We start from the raw sequence: 15,790 nt of genomic DNA, 5'->3' as shown, positions 1-15,790 counted from the left end.
GTTTTTGGGGTGTGGAGAGATTATTGGGGGCTTTTGGGGTGTGGAGAGATTATTGGGGTTGGTTTTTGGGGTGACGAGAGATTATTGGGGTGGTTTATTGGGGTGTGGAGAGATTATTGGTGTTGGTTTTTGGGGTGTGGAGAGATTATTGGGAGTTTTTGGGGTGTGGAGAGATTATTGGGGTTGGTTTTTGGGGTGACGAGAGATTATTGGGGTTGGTTATTGGGGTGTGGAGAGATTATTGGGGTTGGTTTTTGGGGTGTGGCGAGATTATTGGGGGGTTTTGTGTTGTGGAGAGACTATTGGGGGTTTTTGGGGTGTGGAGAGATTATTGGGGCGGGTTTTTGGGGTGTGGAGAGATTATTGGTGTTGGTTTTTGGGGTGTGGAGAGATTATTGGGAGTTTTTGGGGTGTGGAGAGATTATTGGGGTTGGTTTTTGGGGTGACGAGAGATTATTGGGGTTGGTTATTGGGGTGTGGAGAGATTATTGGGGTTGGTTTTTGGGGTGTGGCGAGATTATTGGGGGGTTTTGTGTTGTGGAGAGACTATTGGGGGTTTTTGGGGTGTGGAGAGATTATTGGGGCGGGTTTTTGGGGTGTGGAGAGGTTATTGGGGGTTGTTGGGGTGTGGGTAGATTATTGGGGTCTTTTGGGTTGTGGAGAGATTATTGGGGTTTGTTATTGGGGTGTCGAGAGATTATTGGGGTTGGTTTTTGGGGTGTGGAGAGATTATTGGGGTTGGTTTTTGGGGTGTGGAGAGATTATTGGGGGGTTTTGGGTTGTGGAGAGATTATTGGGGCTTTTTGGGGTGTGGAGAGATTATTGGGGGGTTTTGGGGTGTGGAGAGATTATTGGGGGTTTTTAGGGTGTGGAGAGAATATTGGGGGTTGTTGGGGTGTGGGTAGATTATTGGGGTCTTTTGGGTTGTGGAGAGATTATTGGGGTTTGTTATTGGGGTGTCGAGAGATTATTGGGGTTGGTTTTTGGGGTGTGGAGAGATTATTGGGGTTGGTTTTTGGGGTGTGGAGAGATTATTGGGGAGTTTTGGGTTGTGGAGAGATTATTGGGGCTTTTTGGGGTGTGGAGAGATTATTGGGGGGTTTTGGGGTGTGGAGAGATTATTGGGGGTTTTTAGGGTGTGGAGAGAATATTGGGGGGTTTTCGGGTGTGGAGAGATTATTGGGGGCTTTTGGGGTGTGGAGAGATTATTGGGCTTTTTTGGGGTGTGGAGTGATTATTGGGGTTGGTTGTTGGGGTGTGGAGAGATTATTGGGTGGTTTTGCGGTGTGGAGAGATTATTGGGGGCTTTTGGGGTGTGGAGAGATTATTGGGCTTTTTTGGGGTGTGGAGTGATTATTGGGGTTGGTTGTTGGGGTGTGGAGAGATTATTGGGTGGTTTTGCGGTGTGGAGAGATTATTGGGGGTTTTTGGGGTGTGGAGAGATTATTGGGGTTGGTTTTTGGGGTGTGGAGATATTATTGGGGCAGGTTTTTGGGGTGCGGAGAGATTATTGGCTGTTTTTGCGGTGTGGAGAGATTATTGGGGGGTTTTGGGTTGTGGAGAGATTATTGGGGCTATTTGGGGTGTGGAAAGGTTATTGGGGTTGGTTTTTGGGGTGTGGAGAGAATATTGGGGTTGGTTTTTGGGGTGTGGAGAGATTATTGGTGTTGGTTTTTGGGGTGTGGAGAGATTATTGGGGTTGATTTTTGTGGTATGGATAGATTATTGGGGCTGGTTTTTGGGGAGTGCAGAGATTATTGGGGTTTTTTGGGGTGCGGAGAGATTATTGGGGTTGGTTTCAGGGGTGCGGAGAGATTATTGGGGAGTTTTGGGGTGTGGAGAGATTATTGGGGCAGGTTTTTGGGGTGTAGAGAGGCTATTGTGGGTTTTGGTGTGTGGAGAGATTATTGGTTTTTTTTGGGGTGTGGAGAGATTATTGGGGAGTTTTGGTGTGTGGAGAGATTATTGGGGGGTTTTCGGGTGTGGAGAGATTATTGGGGTTGGTTTTTGGGGTGTGGAGAGTTTATTGGGGTTGGTTTTTGATGTGTGGAGAGATTATTGGGTGGTTTTGAGATGTGGAGAGATTATTGGGGTTGGTTTCTGGGGTGTGGAGAGATTATTGGGCTTTGTTTTTGGGGTGTGGAGAGATTATTGCGGTTGGTTTTTGGGGTGTGGAGAGATTATTGGGAGTTTTTGCGGTGTGGAGAGATTATTGGGAGTTTTTGGGGTGTGGATAGATTATTGGGGGTTTTTGGGGTGTGGAGAGATTATTGGGAGTTTTTGGAGTGTGGAGAGATTTTTGGGGTTGGTTTCAGGGGTGCGGAGAGGTTATTGGGGAGTTTTGGGTTGTGGAGAGATTATTGGGGTTTTTTCGGGTGTGGAGAGTTATTGGGGTTGGTTTTTCGGGTGCGAAGAGATTATTGGGGTTTTTTGGGGTGTGGAGAGATTATTGGGGGTTTTTGTGTTGTGGAGAGATTATTGGGGTTTTTTGGGGTGTGGAGAGATTATTCGGGGTTTTTGGGGTGTGGAGAAATTATTGGGGGTTTTTGGGGTGTGGAGAGATTATTGGGGGTTTTTGGGGTGTGGAGAGATTATTGGGGGTTTTTGGGGTGTGGAGAGTTTATTGGTGTTTGTTTTTGGGGTGTGGAGAGATTATTGGTGCTTTTTTGGGGTGTGGAGTGATTATTGGGGTTGGTTGTTGGAGTATGGAGAGATTATTGTGGTTTTTTGGGGTGTGGAGAGATTATTGGGGGTTTTTGGGGTGTGGAGAGATTATTGGGGTTGTTTTTAGGGGTGTGGAGAGATTATTGGGGTTGATTTTTGGGGTATGGAGAGATTATTGGGGGGTTTTGGGGCGTGGAGAGATTATTGAGGTTGGTTTTTGGGGTGTGGAGAGATTATTGGGGTTTGTTTTTGGGGTGTGGAGAGATTACTGGGGTTGGTTTTTGGGGTGTGGAGAGATTATTGGGGGTTTTTGGGGTGTGGAGAGATTATTGGGGGTGGTTTTGGGGTGTGGAGAGATTATTGGGGTTGGTTTTTGGGGTGTGGAGAGATTATTGGGGGTTTTTGGGGTTTGGAGAGATTATTGGTGTTGGTTTTTGGGATGTGGAGAGATTATTGGTGTTGGTTATTGGGGTGTGGAGAGATTATTGGGGGTTTTTGGGGTGTCAACAGCTTATTGGGAGTTTTGGAGTGTGGAGAGATTATTGGGGTTGGCTTTTGGTGTGTGGAGAGATTATTGGGGTTGGTTTTTGGGGTGCCGAGACATTTTTGGTTGTTTTTGGTGTGTGGAGAGATTATTGGCGTTTTTCGGAGTGTGGAGAGATTATTGGGGTTGGTTTTTGGTGTGTGGAGAGATTATTGGGGGTTTGTGGGGTGTGGAGAGATTACTGGGGGAGGTTTTGGGGTGTGGAGAGATTATTGGAGTTGGTTTTTTGGGTGTGGAGAGATTATTGGGCTTTTTTGGGGTGTGGAGTGATTATTGGGGTTGGTTGTTGGAGTATGGAGAGATTATTGTGGTTTTTTGGGGTGTGGAGAGATTATTGGGGGTTTTTGGGGTGTGGAGAGATTATTGGGGTTGTTTTTAGGGGTGTGGAGAGATTATTGGGGTTGATTTTTGGGGTATGGAGAGATTATTGGGGGGTTTTGGGGCGTGGAGAGATTATTGAGGTTGGTTTTTGGGGTGTGGAGAGATTATTGGGGTTTGTTTTTGGGGTGTGGAGAGATTACTGGGGTTGGTTTTTGGGGTGTGGAGAGATTATTGGGGGTTTTTGGGGTGTGGAGAGATTATTGGGGGTGGTTTTGGGGTGTGGAGAGATTATTGGGGTTGGTTTTTGGGGTGTGGAGAGATTATTGGGGGTTTTTGGGGTTTGGAGAGATTATTGGTGTTGGTTTTTGGGATGTGGAGAGATTATTGGTGTTGGTTATTGGGGTGTGGAGAGATTATTGGGGGTTTTTGGGGTGTCAACAGCTTATTGGGAGTTTTGGAGTGTGGAGAGATTATTGGGGTTGGCTTTTGGTGTGTGGAGAGATTATTGGGGTTGGTTTTTGGGGTGCCGAGACATTTTTGGTTGTTTTTGGTGTGTGGAGAGATTATTGGCGTTTTTCGGAGTGTGGAGAGATTATTGGGGTTGGTTTTTGGTGTGTGGAGAGATTATTGGGGGTTTGTGGGGTGTGGAGAGATTACTGGGGGAGGTTTTGGGGTGTGGAGAGATTATTGGAGTTGGTTTTTTGGGTGTGGAGAGATTATTGGGGGGTTTTGGGGTCTGGAGAGATTATTGGGGGTTTTTGAGTGTGGAGAGATTATTGAGATGGTTTTTGGGGTGTGGAGAGATTATTGGGGTTGGTTTTTGTGCTGTGGAGACATTATTGGGGTTGGATTTTGGGGTGTGGAATGATTATTGGGGTAGGTTTTTGGGCTGTGGAGAGATTATTGGGGGTTTGTTGGGTGTGGAGAGGTTATTGGGGGAGGTTTTTGTGGTGTGGAGAGATTATTGGGGTTGGATTTTGGGGTGTGGTGAGATTATTGGAGCTGGTTTTTGGGGTGTGGAGAGATTATTGGGGGTTTTTGGGGTTTGGAGAGATTATTGGGGTTGGTTTTTGGGGAGTGGAGAGATTATTGGGGTAAGTTCTTGGGGTGTGGAGAGATTATTGGGGGTTTGTGGGGTGTGGAGAGATTATTGGTGTTGGTTTTTGGGGAGTGGAGAGATTATTGGGGTAGGTTCTTGGGGTGTGGAGAGATTATTGGGGGGTTTTGGGGTTTGGAGAGATTATTGGGGTTGGTTTTTTGGGGTGTGGAGAGATTATTGGGATGGTTTTTGGGGTGTGGTGAGATTATTGGGGTTGGTTTTTTGGATGTGGAGAGATTATTCGGGGGTTTTGGGGTTTGGAGAGATTGTTGGGGTTTTTGGGGTGTCGAGAGATTATTGGGGTTTTTTGGGGTGTGGAGAGATTATTGGGGTTTTTTGGGGTGTGGAGAGATTATTGGGGTTTTTTGGGTGTGCAGAGATTATTGGTGGTTTTTGGGATGTGGAGAGATTATTGGGTTTTTTTGGGGTGTGGAGAGATTATTGGGGTTGGTTTTTGGGGTGTGGAGAGATTATTGGGCGTTTTTGGTGTGTGGATAGATTATTGGGGTTGGTTTTTGGGTGTGGAGAGATTATTGGGGGTATTTGGGGTGTGGAGAGATTATTGGGGCTTTTTGGGGTGTGGAGAGATTATTGGGGCTGGTTTTTGGGGTGTGGAGAGATTATTGGGGGTTTTTGGGGTGTGGAGAGATTATTGGGGTTTTTTGGGGTGCGGAGAGATTATTGGGGGTTTTTGGGGTGCGGAGAGATTATTGGGGGGTTTTGGGGTGTGGAGAGATTATTGGGGCTGGTTTTTGGGGTGTGGAGAGTTTATTGGGGTTTTTGGGGTGCGGAGAGATTATTGGGGTTGGTTTTTGGTGTGTGGAGAGATTATTGGGGGTTGTTGGGGTGTGGAGAGCTTATTGGGGGCTTTTGGGGTGTGGAGAGATTATTGGGTGTTTTTGCGTTGTGGAGAGATTATTGGGGTTGGTTTTTGGGGTGTGGAGACATTATTGGGGGGTTTTGGGTTGTGGAGAGATTATTGGGGGGTTTTGGGTTGTGGAGAGATTATTGGGGTTTTTTGGGGTGTGGAGAGACTATTGGGGTTGGTTTTTGGGGTGTGGAGAGATTATTGGGGTTGGTTTTTGTGGTGTGGAGAGATTATTGGGGTTGGTTTTTGGGGTGTGGAGAGATTATTGGGGTTGGTTTTTGTGGTGTGGAGAGATTATTGGGGTTGGTTTTTGGAGTGGTGAGATTATTGGGGTTGGTTTATGGGGTGTGGAGAGATTATTGGGGTTGGTTTTTGGGGTGTGGAGAGATTATTGGGGGCTTTTGGGGTTTGGAGCGATTATTGGGGTTGGTTTTTGGGGTATGGAGAGATTATTGGTGTTGGTTATTGGGGTGTGGAGAGATTATTGGGGTTTTTTGGGGTGTCAACAGCTTATTGGGGGTTTTGGAGTGTGGAGAGATTATTGGGGTTGGTTTTTGGGGTGTGGAGAGATTATTGGTGTTGGTTTTTGGGGTGTGGGGAGATTATTGGGGCTGGATTTTGGGGTGTGGATAGTTTATTGGGGGGGTTGTGGTTTGGAGAGATTATTGGGGGTTTTGGGGTGTCAACAGCTTATTGGGGGTTTTGGAGTGTGGAGAGATTATTGGGGGAGGTTTTTGGGGTGTGGAGAGATTATTGGGGGTTTTTGGGGTGTGGAGAGATTATTGGGGGGTTTTGGGGTTTGGAGAGATTATTGGGGTTGGTTTTTGGGGTGTGGATAGATTATTGGGTTTGGTTTTTGGGTGTGGAGAGATTATTGGGGGGTTTTGGGGTGTGGAGAGATTATTGGGGTTGGTTTTTGGGGTGTGGAGAGGTTATTGGGGTTGGTTTTTGGGGTGTGGAGAGATTATTGGGGGTTTTTGGGGTGTGGATAGATTATTGGGGGTTTTTGGTGTGTGGAGAGATTATTGGGGCTTGTTTTTGGCGTCTGGAGAGATTATTGGGGTCTTTGGAGTTTGGAGAAATTATTGGGGTTTGTTTTTGAGGTGTGGAGAGATTATTGGGGGTTTTGAGGTGTGGACAGATTATTGGGGTTAGTTTTTGGGGTGTGGAGAGATTATTGGGTGTTTTTGGGTTGTGGAGAGATTATTGGGGTTGGTTTCTGGGGTGTGGAGAGATTATTGGGTGTTTTTGGGTTGTGGAGAGATTATTGGGGTTTGTTTTTGGGGTGTGGAGAGATTATTGGGGTTGCTTTTTGGGGTGTGGAGATATTATTGGGTGTTTTTGGGTTGTGGAGAGATTATTGGGGTTGGTTTCTGGGGTGTGGAGAGATTATTGGGTGTTTTTGGGTTGTGGAGAGATTATTGGGGTTTGTTTTTGGGGTGTGGAGAGATTATTGGGGTTTTTTGGGGTGTGGAGAGAATATTGGGGTTGGTTTTTGGGGTGTGGAGAGATTATTGCAGTTGGTTTTTGGAGTGTGGAAAGATTATTAGGGTTGGTTTTTGGGGTGTGGAAAGATTATTGGGGTTTGTTTTTGGGGTGTGGAGAGATTATTGGGGTTGGTTTTTGGGGTGTGGAGAGATTATTGGGGGTTTTTGGTGTGTGGAGAGATTATTGGGGCTGGTATTTGGGTTGTGGAGAGATTATTGGGGTTTTTTGGGGTGCGGAGATATTATTGGGGGTTTTTGGGGTGTGGAGAGATTGTTGGGGTTGGTTTTTGGGGTGTGAAGAAATTATTGGGTTTGATTTTTGGTGTGTGGAGAGATTATTGGGGTTGGTTTTTGGGGTGTGGAGAGATTATTGGGGTTGGTTTTTGAGGTGTGATGAGATTATTGGGGTTGGTTTTTGGGGTGTGGAGAGATTATTGGGGTTGGTTTTTGGGGTGTGGAGAGATTATTGGGGGTTTTTGGAGTGTGGAGAGATTATTGGGGGTTTTTGAATTTTGGAGAGATTATTGGGGTTGGTTTTTGGGGCGTGGTGATATTATTGGGGGGTTTTGGGGTGTGGTGAGATTATTGGGGGGTTTTGGGGTGTGGAGAGATTATTGGGGTTGGTTTTTGGGGTGTGGAGAGATTATTGGTGTTTGTTTTTGGGGTTTGGAGTGATTATTGGGGGTTTTTGTGGTGTGGAGAGATTATTGGGTGTTTTTGGGTTGTGGAGAGATTATTAGGGTTGGTTTTTAGGGTGTGGAGAGATTATTGGGGTTTGTTTTTGGGGTGTGGAGAGATTATTGGGGTTGCTTTTTGGGGTGTGGAGAGATTATTGGGGTTGGTTTTTGGGGTGTGGATAGATTATTGGGGGTTTTTGTGGTGTGGAGAGATTATTGGGGGTATTCGGTGTGTGGGGAGATTATTAATTGGACAAATCAAATTGGGCAGGGCTGCCTTGAGGATGAGTTCATTTAGTGTATTAGGGATGGGTTTCTTGAGCAGTATGTAACTGAACCGACCAGGGGGCAAGCAACCTTAGATCTGGTCCTGTGTAATGAGACAGGATTAATTAAAAATGTCCTAGTGAAGGATCCCCTTGGAATGAGCGACCATAACATGGTTGAATTCCATATTCAATTAAAGGGTGAAAAGGTTGGATCTCAAACAAGCGTGCTAAGCTTGAATAAAGGAGACTATGAACGTATGAGAGTGGAATTGATTAGAGTGGATTTGGAAAATAGATTAAAGGGTAAGATGATGCATGATCAGTGGTGTACATTTAAGGAGTTATTTTACAACTTCCCAAAAAAATATATTCCACTGAGAAGAAAAGGGTGTAAAAGTAAAGACAGCCATCCGTGGCTAAGTAAAGAAATTAAGGATAGTATTCGACTAAAAACAAGGGCATATAAAGTAGCCAAATCTAGTGGGAGGATAGAGGATTGGGAAAACTTTAAAAGACAGCAAAACATAACAAAAAGATTGCTTAAGAAAGGGAAGTTAGATTATGAAAGTAAATTAGCAAAAAATATAAAAACAGATAGTAAGAGTTTTTATAGTTATATAAAAAGAAAAAGGGTGGCTAAAGTAAATGTCGGTCCCTTAGAGGATGAGACCGGGAAATTAATGGTGGGAAATATGGAGATGGCAAAAACACTGAATGAATATTTTATATCAGTCTTTACAGTAGAAGACACTAAGAACATCCCAACACTGGACAAACAGGGGGCTAAAGGGGGGGAGGAGCTAAACACGATCAAAATCACTAAGGAAGTGGTACTCGGTAAAATAATGGGACTCAAGGCGAATAAATCACCTGGACCTGATGGCTTACATCCTAGGGTCTTGAGGGAAGTGGCAGTAGGGATTGTGGATGCATTGGTAATAATTTTCCAAAACTCCCTGGACTTGGCAAAGGTGCCGGCAGACTGGAAAACTGCTAATGTAACACCCTTATTTAAAAAGAGCAGTAGACAGAAGGCTGGTAACTATAGTCCGGTTAGCCTAACATCTGTGGTAGGTAAAATTTTGGAGTCCATTATTAAGGAGACAGTAACAGGACATTTGGATAATCATAATTTAATTGGACAAAGTCAGCATGGTTTTATGAAGCGGAAGTCATGTTTGACAAATTTGCTGGAGTTCTTTGAGGAAGTAACATATAGGGTGGATAAAGGTGAACCAGTGGACGTAGTGTATTTAGACTTCCAAAAGGCATTTGACAAGGTGCCACACAAAAGATTATTGCTTAAGATAAAGAATCACGGGATTGGGGGTAATATTCTGGCATGGATAGAGGACTGGCTGTCTAACAGAAGGCAGAGAGTTGGGATAAATGGTTCATTCTCAGACTGGCAATCAGTAACTAGTGGTGTTCCGCAGGGGTCAGTGCTGGGTCCCCAACTCTTTACAATCTATGTTAACGATTTGGAGGAGGGGACCGAGTGTAACATATCAAAGTTTGCAGATGATACTAAGATGGGAGGGAAAGTAGTGAGTGAGGAGGACATAAAAAACCTGCAAGGGGACATAGACAGGCTAAGTAAGTGGGCAGAGATTTGGCAGATGGAATACAATACTGGAAAGTGTGAGGTTATGCACTTTGGCAGGAAAAATCGTAGAGCAAGTTATTATCTTAATGGCAAGAAACTGGAAAGTACTGAAGTACAAAGGGATCTGGGGGCCCTGGTGCACAAAACTCAAAAGGTTAGTATGCAGGTGCAGCAAGTGATTAAGAAGGCCAATGGAATGTTGGTTTTCATTACTAGGGGGATAGAATATAAAAATAGGGAGGTATTGCTTCAGTTGTACAAGGTATTGGTGAGACCGCACCTGGAATACTGCGTACAGTTTTGGTGTCCATACTTAAGAAAGGACATACTTGCTCTCGAGTCAGTACAAAGAAGGTTCACTCGGTTAATCCCGGGGATGAGGGGGTGGACATATGAGGAGAGGTTGAGTAGATTGGGACTCTACTCATTGGAGTTCAGAAGAATGAGAGGCGATCTTATTGAAACATATAAGATTGTGAAGGGGTTGGATCGGGTGGATGCGGGGAGGATGTTCCCGATGATGGGTGAAACTAGAACTAGGGGGCATAGTCTTAGAATAAGGGGCTGCTCTTTCAAAACTGAGATGAGGAGGAACTACTTCACTCAGAGGGTGGTAGGTCCATGGAATATGCTGCCCCAAAAAGCTGTAGAAGCTACATCATTACATAAATTTAAAACAGAAATAGACAGTTTCCTAGAAGTAAAGGAAATTAAGGGTTACGGGGAGCGGGCAGGAATTTGGACATGAGTCTAGGTTCGGATCGGTCATGGCCCTGTGGGTAGCGGAGCGGGCCCAGGGGCCGTGTAGCCTGATCCTGCTCCTATTTTGTGTGTCTAATTCTGTTAGATTCAGGAGATGGTTCTGTGATAGTGGATTGGCGGTTAGGATCAGATCAGCCATGATCTCATTGAATGGCGGAGCAGGCTCGAGGGGCTGATTGGCCTACTCCTGCTCCTATTTCTTATGTTCTTATGTTCTTATTGGGGTTGGTTTTTGGGGTGTGGAGAGATTATTCGGGTTTTTTGGGGTGTGGAGAGATTATTGGGGGGTTTTGGCGTGTGGAGCGATTATTGGGGGTTTTCGGGGTGTGGAGAGATTATTGGGTTTGGTTTTTGGGGTGTGGAGAGATTATTGGGGGGTTTTGGTGTGTGGAGAGATTATTGGGGTTGGTTTTGGGGGTTTGTAGAGATTATTGGGGGGTTTTGGGGTTTCGAGAGATTATTGGGGTTGGTTTTTGGGGTGTGGAGAGATTATTGGGGTTGGTTTTTGGGGTGTGGAGAGATTATTGGGGTTGGTTTTTGGGGTGTGGAGTGATTATTGGGGTTGGTTTTTGGGGTGTGGAGAGATTATTGGGGATTTTTGGGGTGTGGAGAGGTTATTGGGGTTTTTTGGGTTGTCAAGGGATTATTGGGGGTTTTGGAGTGTGGAGAGATTATTGGGGTTGGTTTTTGGGGTGTGGAGAGATTATTGGGGCTGGTTTTTGGGGTGTCGAGAGATTATTGGGGCTGGTTTTTGGGGTGTGGAGAGATTATTGGGGGTTTTTGGGGTGTGGAAAGATTATTGGGGTTGGTTTTTGGGGTGTGGAGAGATTATTGGGGGGTTTTGGGGTGTTGAGAGATTATTGGGGGGTTTTGGGGTGTGGAGAGATTATTGGGGCTGGTTTATGATGTGTGGAGAGATGATTGGGGCTGGTTTTTGGGGTGTGGAGAGATTATTGGGGTTTTTTGGGGTTTGGAGAGATTATTGGGGTTTTTTGGGGTGTCGAGAGATTATTGGGGGTTTTTGGGGTGTGGAGAGATTATTGGGGCTGGTTTTTTGGGTGTGGAGAGATTATTTGGGCTGGTGTTTGGGGTGTGGAGAGATTTTTGGGGCTGGTTTTTGGGGTGTGGAAAAATTATTGGGGCTGGTTTTTGGGGTGTGGAGAGATTATTGGGGGTTTTTGGGGTCTGGAGGGATTATTGGGGGTTTTTGGGGTTTGGAGAGATTATTGGGGCTGGTTTTTGGGGTGTGGAGAGATTATTGTGGTTGGTTTTTGGGGTGTCGAGAGATTATTGGGGGTTTTTGGGGTGTGGAGAGATTATTGGGGCTGGTTTTTGAGGTGTGGAGAGATTATTGGGGCTGGTTTTTGGGGTGTGGAGAGATTATTGGGGCTGGTTTTTGGGGTGTGGAGAGATTATTGGGGTTTTTTGGGGTTTGGAGAGATTATTGGGGCTGGTTTTTGATGTGTGGAGAGTTTATTGGGGCTGGTTTTTTGGGGTGTGGAGAGATTATTGGGGGGTTTTGGGGTGTGGAGAGATTATTGGGGGTTTTTGGGGTGTGGAGAGATTATTGGGGCTGGTTTTTGATGTGTGGAGAGATTATTGGGGCTGGTTTTTTGGGTGTGGAGAGATTATTTGGGCTGGTGTTTGGGGTGTGGAGAGATTTTTGGGGCTGGTTTTTGGGGTGTGGAAAGATTATTGGGGCTGGTTTTTGGGATGTGGAGAGATTATTGGGGTTTTTTTGGGGTGTGGAGAGATTATTGGGGGTTTTTGGGGTGTGGAGAGTTTATTGGGGCTGCTTTTTGGGGTGTGGAGAGATTATTGTGGTTGGTTTTTGGGGTGTGGAGAGATTATTGGGGGTTTTTGTAGTGTGGAGAGATTATTGGGTGTGAGTGTGCCGGTTAGTTCCCTCAGTAACCCCTAGATGTCACCTTCACTTATTTTTTTCCCTTTGCTAATTGTTGCTAGTTTCTCCTGTGTTTATTACTTAACTGCCTTTTATCAGCTTTATTGGTTTCACCTGTTTTTCCTTGTATTTAAGTTCTGTGGTTTCTTCCCTCTGTGCTCAGTCTTGACAAGCCATTTGCCTAGTGGTAGCTTGTCTTGAGCTCCCATGTTTGTAACTGTTTACCTGTGTGATTCTAGTAAAGTACTTTTATGTAAGACTGCATACCTGCTTCTTGCCTCATCTGTCTGCACTTGTGTCCGGAACCAGCCTTGCCCTGACAGCAAGACTGAGCCAGTATGGACCCAACAGTGATGGAGGAATTTCGTTCTATTCTCTCCCATCAAGGTGCTTTCCTCGGCCGCCTTGAGCAACTTCTCCAAAGCATTTCGGACAAGGTAAATACGTGGACTCAGACCATTCAACACCCAGCCGCTGTGGCTTCTGATCAGGATGTTCCTCCTCAATCAGTTCTTTTGGGTACTACCCCACCGGTCGCTGACCTCCAGGCTGACCGAGAGCCTCGCCTACCCACGCCAGAGCGCTATGACGGTCATCTGGGCAAGTGTCGCGGCTTCTTGACCCAGTGCTTCCTAGTTTTTGAACTCCAACCCTCCATGTTCCTATCACCCCGCTCTAAGGTAGCATTCATCATATCACTACTCTCGGGAAAAGCTCTCGCCTGGGCTACCGCTATCTGGGAGCAGCAATCTTTCGTCTGCTCGGACATTCTCCTTTTCGCCGAAGAGATGAGCAAAGTCTTTGACCATCCTGTGAGTGGACAGGAGGCAGCTAAGAGACTTTTGAATCTCCGCCAGGGCAACTGCTGCATAGCCGACTTCACCTTTGAGTTCCGCTCACTCACTGCGGAAAGCCGCTGGAACACCGAGGCCCTTCTCTCCACGTTTCTTCATGGCCTTTCCGAATCTATCAAAGATGAACTGGCATCCAGAGAGGTTCCGGAGGACCTTGACACGCTCATCTCCCTTGCCATCAGTGTGGATAACCGCCTCCGGGAGCATGGTAGAGAGAGGAGATTCACTACTTCCACAGAGGTGAGATCTTCCGGTGTTTTGAATCTGCCCAAGCGTTTCCAAGTACCCCCGAGTCCATCTGTTAGCACCGAAGAGGAACCTATGCAACTCGGCAGAACTCAGCTCCCCCAGTTTGAGAGACAGAGGAGATTGAGAGAGGGGCGTTGTCTTTACTGTGGCCTGTCTGGCCATCTCAGAGCCACATGCCCTGAGCTTCAGGAAAAAGCCAGGAGGATTGGGAAAATACTGACAGATCAAATCCTTTCTCCTACCCCTTCTGTCTTCCAAACCCTGCTTCCCGCTCGTCTCTCTTGGGAGGGACAACAGTACAACCTCCAGGCGTTTGTTGACTCCGGGGCCGCTGGCTGTTTTATCGATGCCACCCTTGTGTGCAGCCTGAAAATTCCTTTCTCCTGCCTTGACAAGCCTTTACAAGTCACCGCCCTCGACGGCAGGCCCCTTGGTTCTGGGCGTATTCATCATATCACCAGGGTATTACATGTTCAAGTAGGGGAGAGACATCAAGAGTTGCTGCAGTTTCACCTTATCGATTCACCTGAGCTCCCTCTCGTTCTTGGACATCCATGGCTCTCTCTTCACAACCCTCACATTGACTGGACTACCGGGACTGTGCTGGAGTGGGGTCCTTCATGTCTAGCCAACTGTCTTAAGGTCTTCCCTAGTCTGCCCCGTCCTTCCTCTCCCGAGCCAGCTGATCAGCTGGACATTGCTCATGTGCCCCCTGAATATTCGGACCTCCATGCTGTGTTTAGTAAGAGGCGGTCCACTACACTCCCCCCACACCGGTCCTACAACTGTGCCATTGATCTCCTGCCTGGCACTAGCCCCCCTCGGTGTCGGCTCTACTCTCTCTCTGGCCCTGAGAATGTTTCCATGAAAGAATACATCAAGGAAGCCCTCGCTACAGGTTTCATTCGCCCTTCCACCTCCCCAGCGGGTGCTGGCTTCTTTTTTGTAAAGAAGAAGGATGGTGGTCTCAGGCCTTGCATAGACTATCGGGGGCTTAACAAAATTACCATTAAGAACCGCTATCCTCTCCCTTTGATGTCTTCAGCGTTTGAGCAGCTGCAGGGAGCTACCATCTTCTCCAAACTTGACCTCCGCAACGCGTACATCCTGGTCCGCATTAGGGAGGGGGACGAATGGAAGACTGCCTTTATCACCCCTAGCGGTCACTGGGAATACCTCGTCATGCCCTTTGGTCTCACTAACGCTCCAGCTGTCTTCCAAGCTCTGGTCAATGACATGCTCCGGGGCCTGCTGAACCAGTTCGTGTTTGTTTATTTGGATGACATTCTCATCTTCTCAAAGTCCCCCCAGCAGCATGTCCAACACATCAGACGGGTGCTGCAGAGGCTCTTGGAGAACCGTCTCTTTGTCAAATCCGAGAAATGTGAATTCCACGTCTCTAAGGTCACCTTCCTGGGCTACGTCATCTCCTGTGGAAGCGTCCAGATGGATCCTAGCAAGGTTCAAGCCGTCTTGAACTGGCCACGTCCCACGTCGGTTAAGCAGGTTCAGCAGTTCCTGGGATTTGCCAACTTTTACAGACGCTTCATCCACAACTTCAGCTCCCTTGCCGCCTCCCTCTCCGCATTGACCAAGGGCTCGTCTTTACGGTTCAGTTGGTCTTCTGAAGCGGAACGGGCCTTCCAGGAGCTCAAACAACGCTTCACCTCTGCTCCCATTCTGGTACACCCGGACCCCACCCTGCTCTTTATCATAGAGGTGGATGCCTCGGATATTGGAGTCGGGGCTGTCCTGTCCCAGCGCTCCCCTAAGGACCAAAAGCTACATCCCTGTGCCTTCTTTTCCCATCGCCTGAAGCCAGCAGAGAGTAACTACGATGTCGGCAACAGGGAGCTCTTGGTAGTTAAGTTGGCCTTGGAGGAGTGGAGACACTGGTTGGAGGGAGCAGAGCATCCTTTTGTCGTCTGGACCAACCATAAAAATCTGACATATATCCAGGACGCCAAGCGCCTCAACCCTCGGCAGGCCAGGTGGGCTCTCTTCTTTAACCGATTCAACTTTCTCCTGTCTTACCGCCCAGGGTCTAAGAACCTCAAACCGGATGCCCTTTCTCGCCAGTTTGACCCCTCGGAAAAGGACCGGACCCCGGAACCTATCATCCCCAGTTCCTGCATCGTTGCTCCCGTCGCATGGGAGATTGAGACTGTGGTGCGAGGGGCCCAACGTCAGGAGGCTGACCCTGGAGGAGGTCCTCCTCATAGCCTTTATGTTCCCAGTCAGGTGCGCGCCCAGGTCCTTCAATGGGGGCACTCTTCTCGATTGACTGGTCATCCTGGGATCTGTCAGACTCTCGAGCTCCTTAAGAGGAGGTTCTGGTGGCCCTCTATTGAAGCCAACACCCGGGCCTTTGTCTCCGCTTGTCCCGTCTGTGCCCAGAACAAGACATCCCAACAACCTCCGCTTGGTCTCCTGCACCCCTTGCCCATCCCAAGCTGTCACTGGTCACATATCGCCCTGGATTTCATC

This window comes from Somniosus microcephalus, chromosome 3 (assembly GCF_052327205.1).
Source record: "Somniosus microcephalus isolate GS21.2 chromosome 3, FLI_Smic_1.0, whole genome shotgun sequence".
NCBI lineage: Eukaryota > Metazoa > Chordata > Chondrichthyes > Squaliformes > Somniosidae > Somniosus > Somniosus microcephalus.
This window is presented reverse-complemented; position numbering follows the sequence as displayed.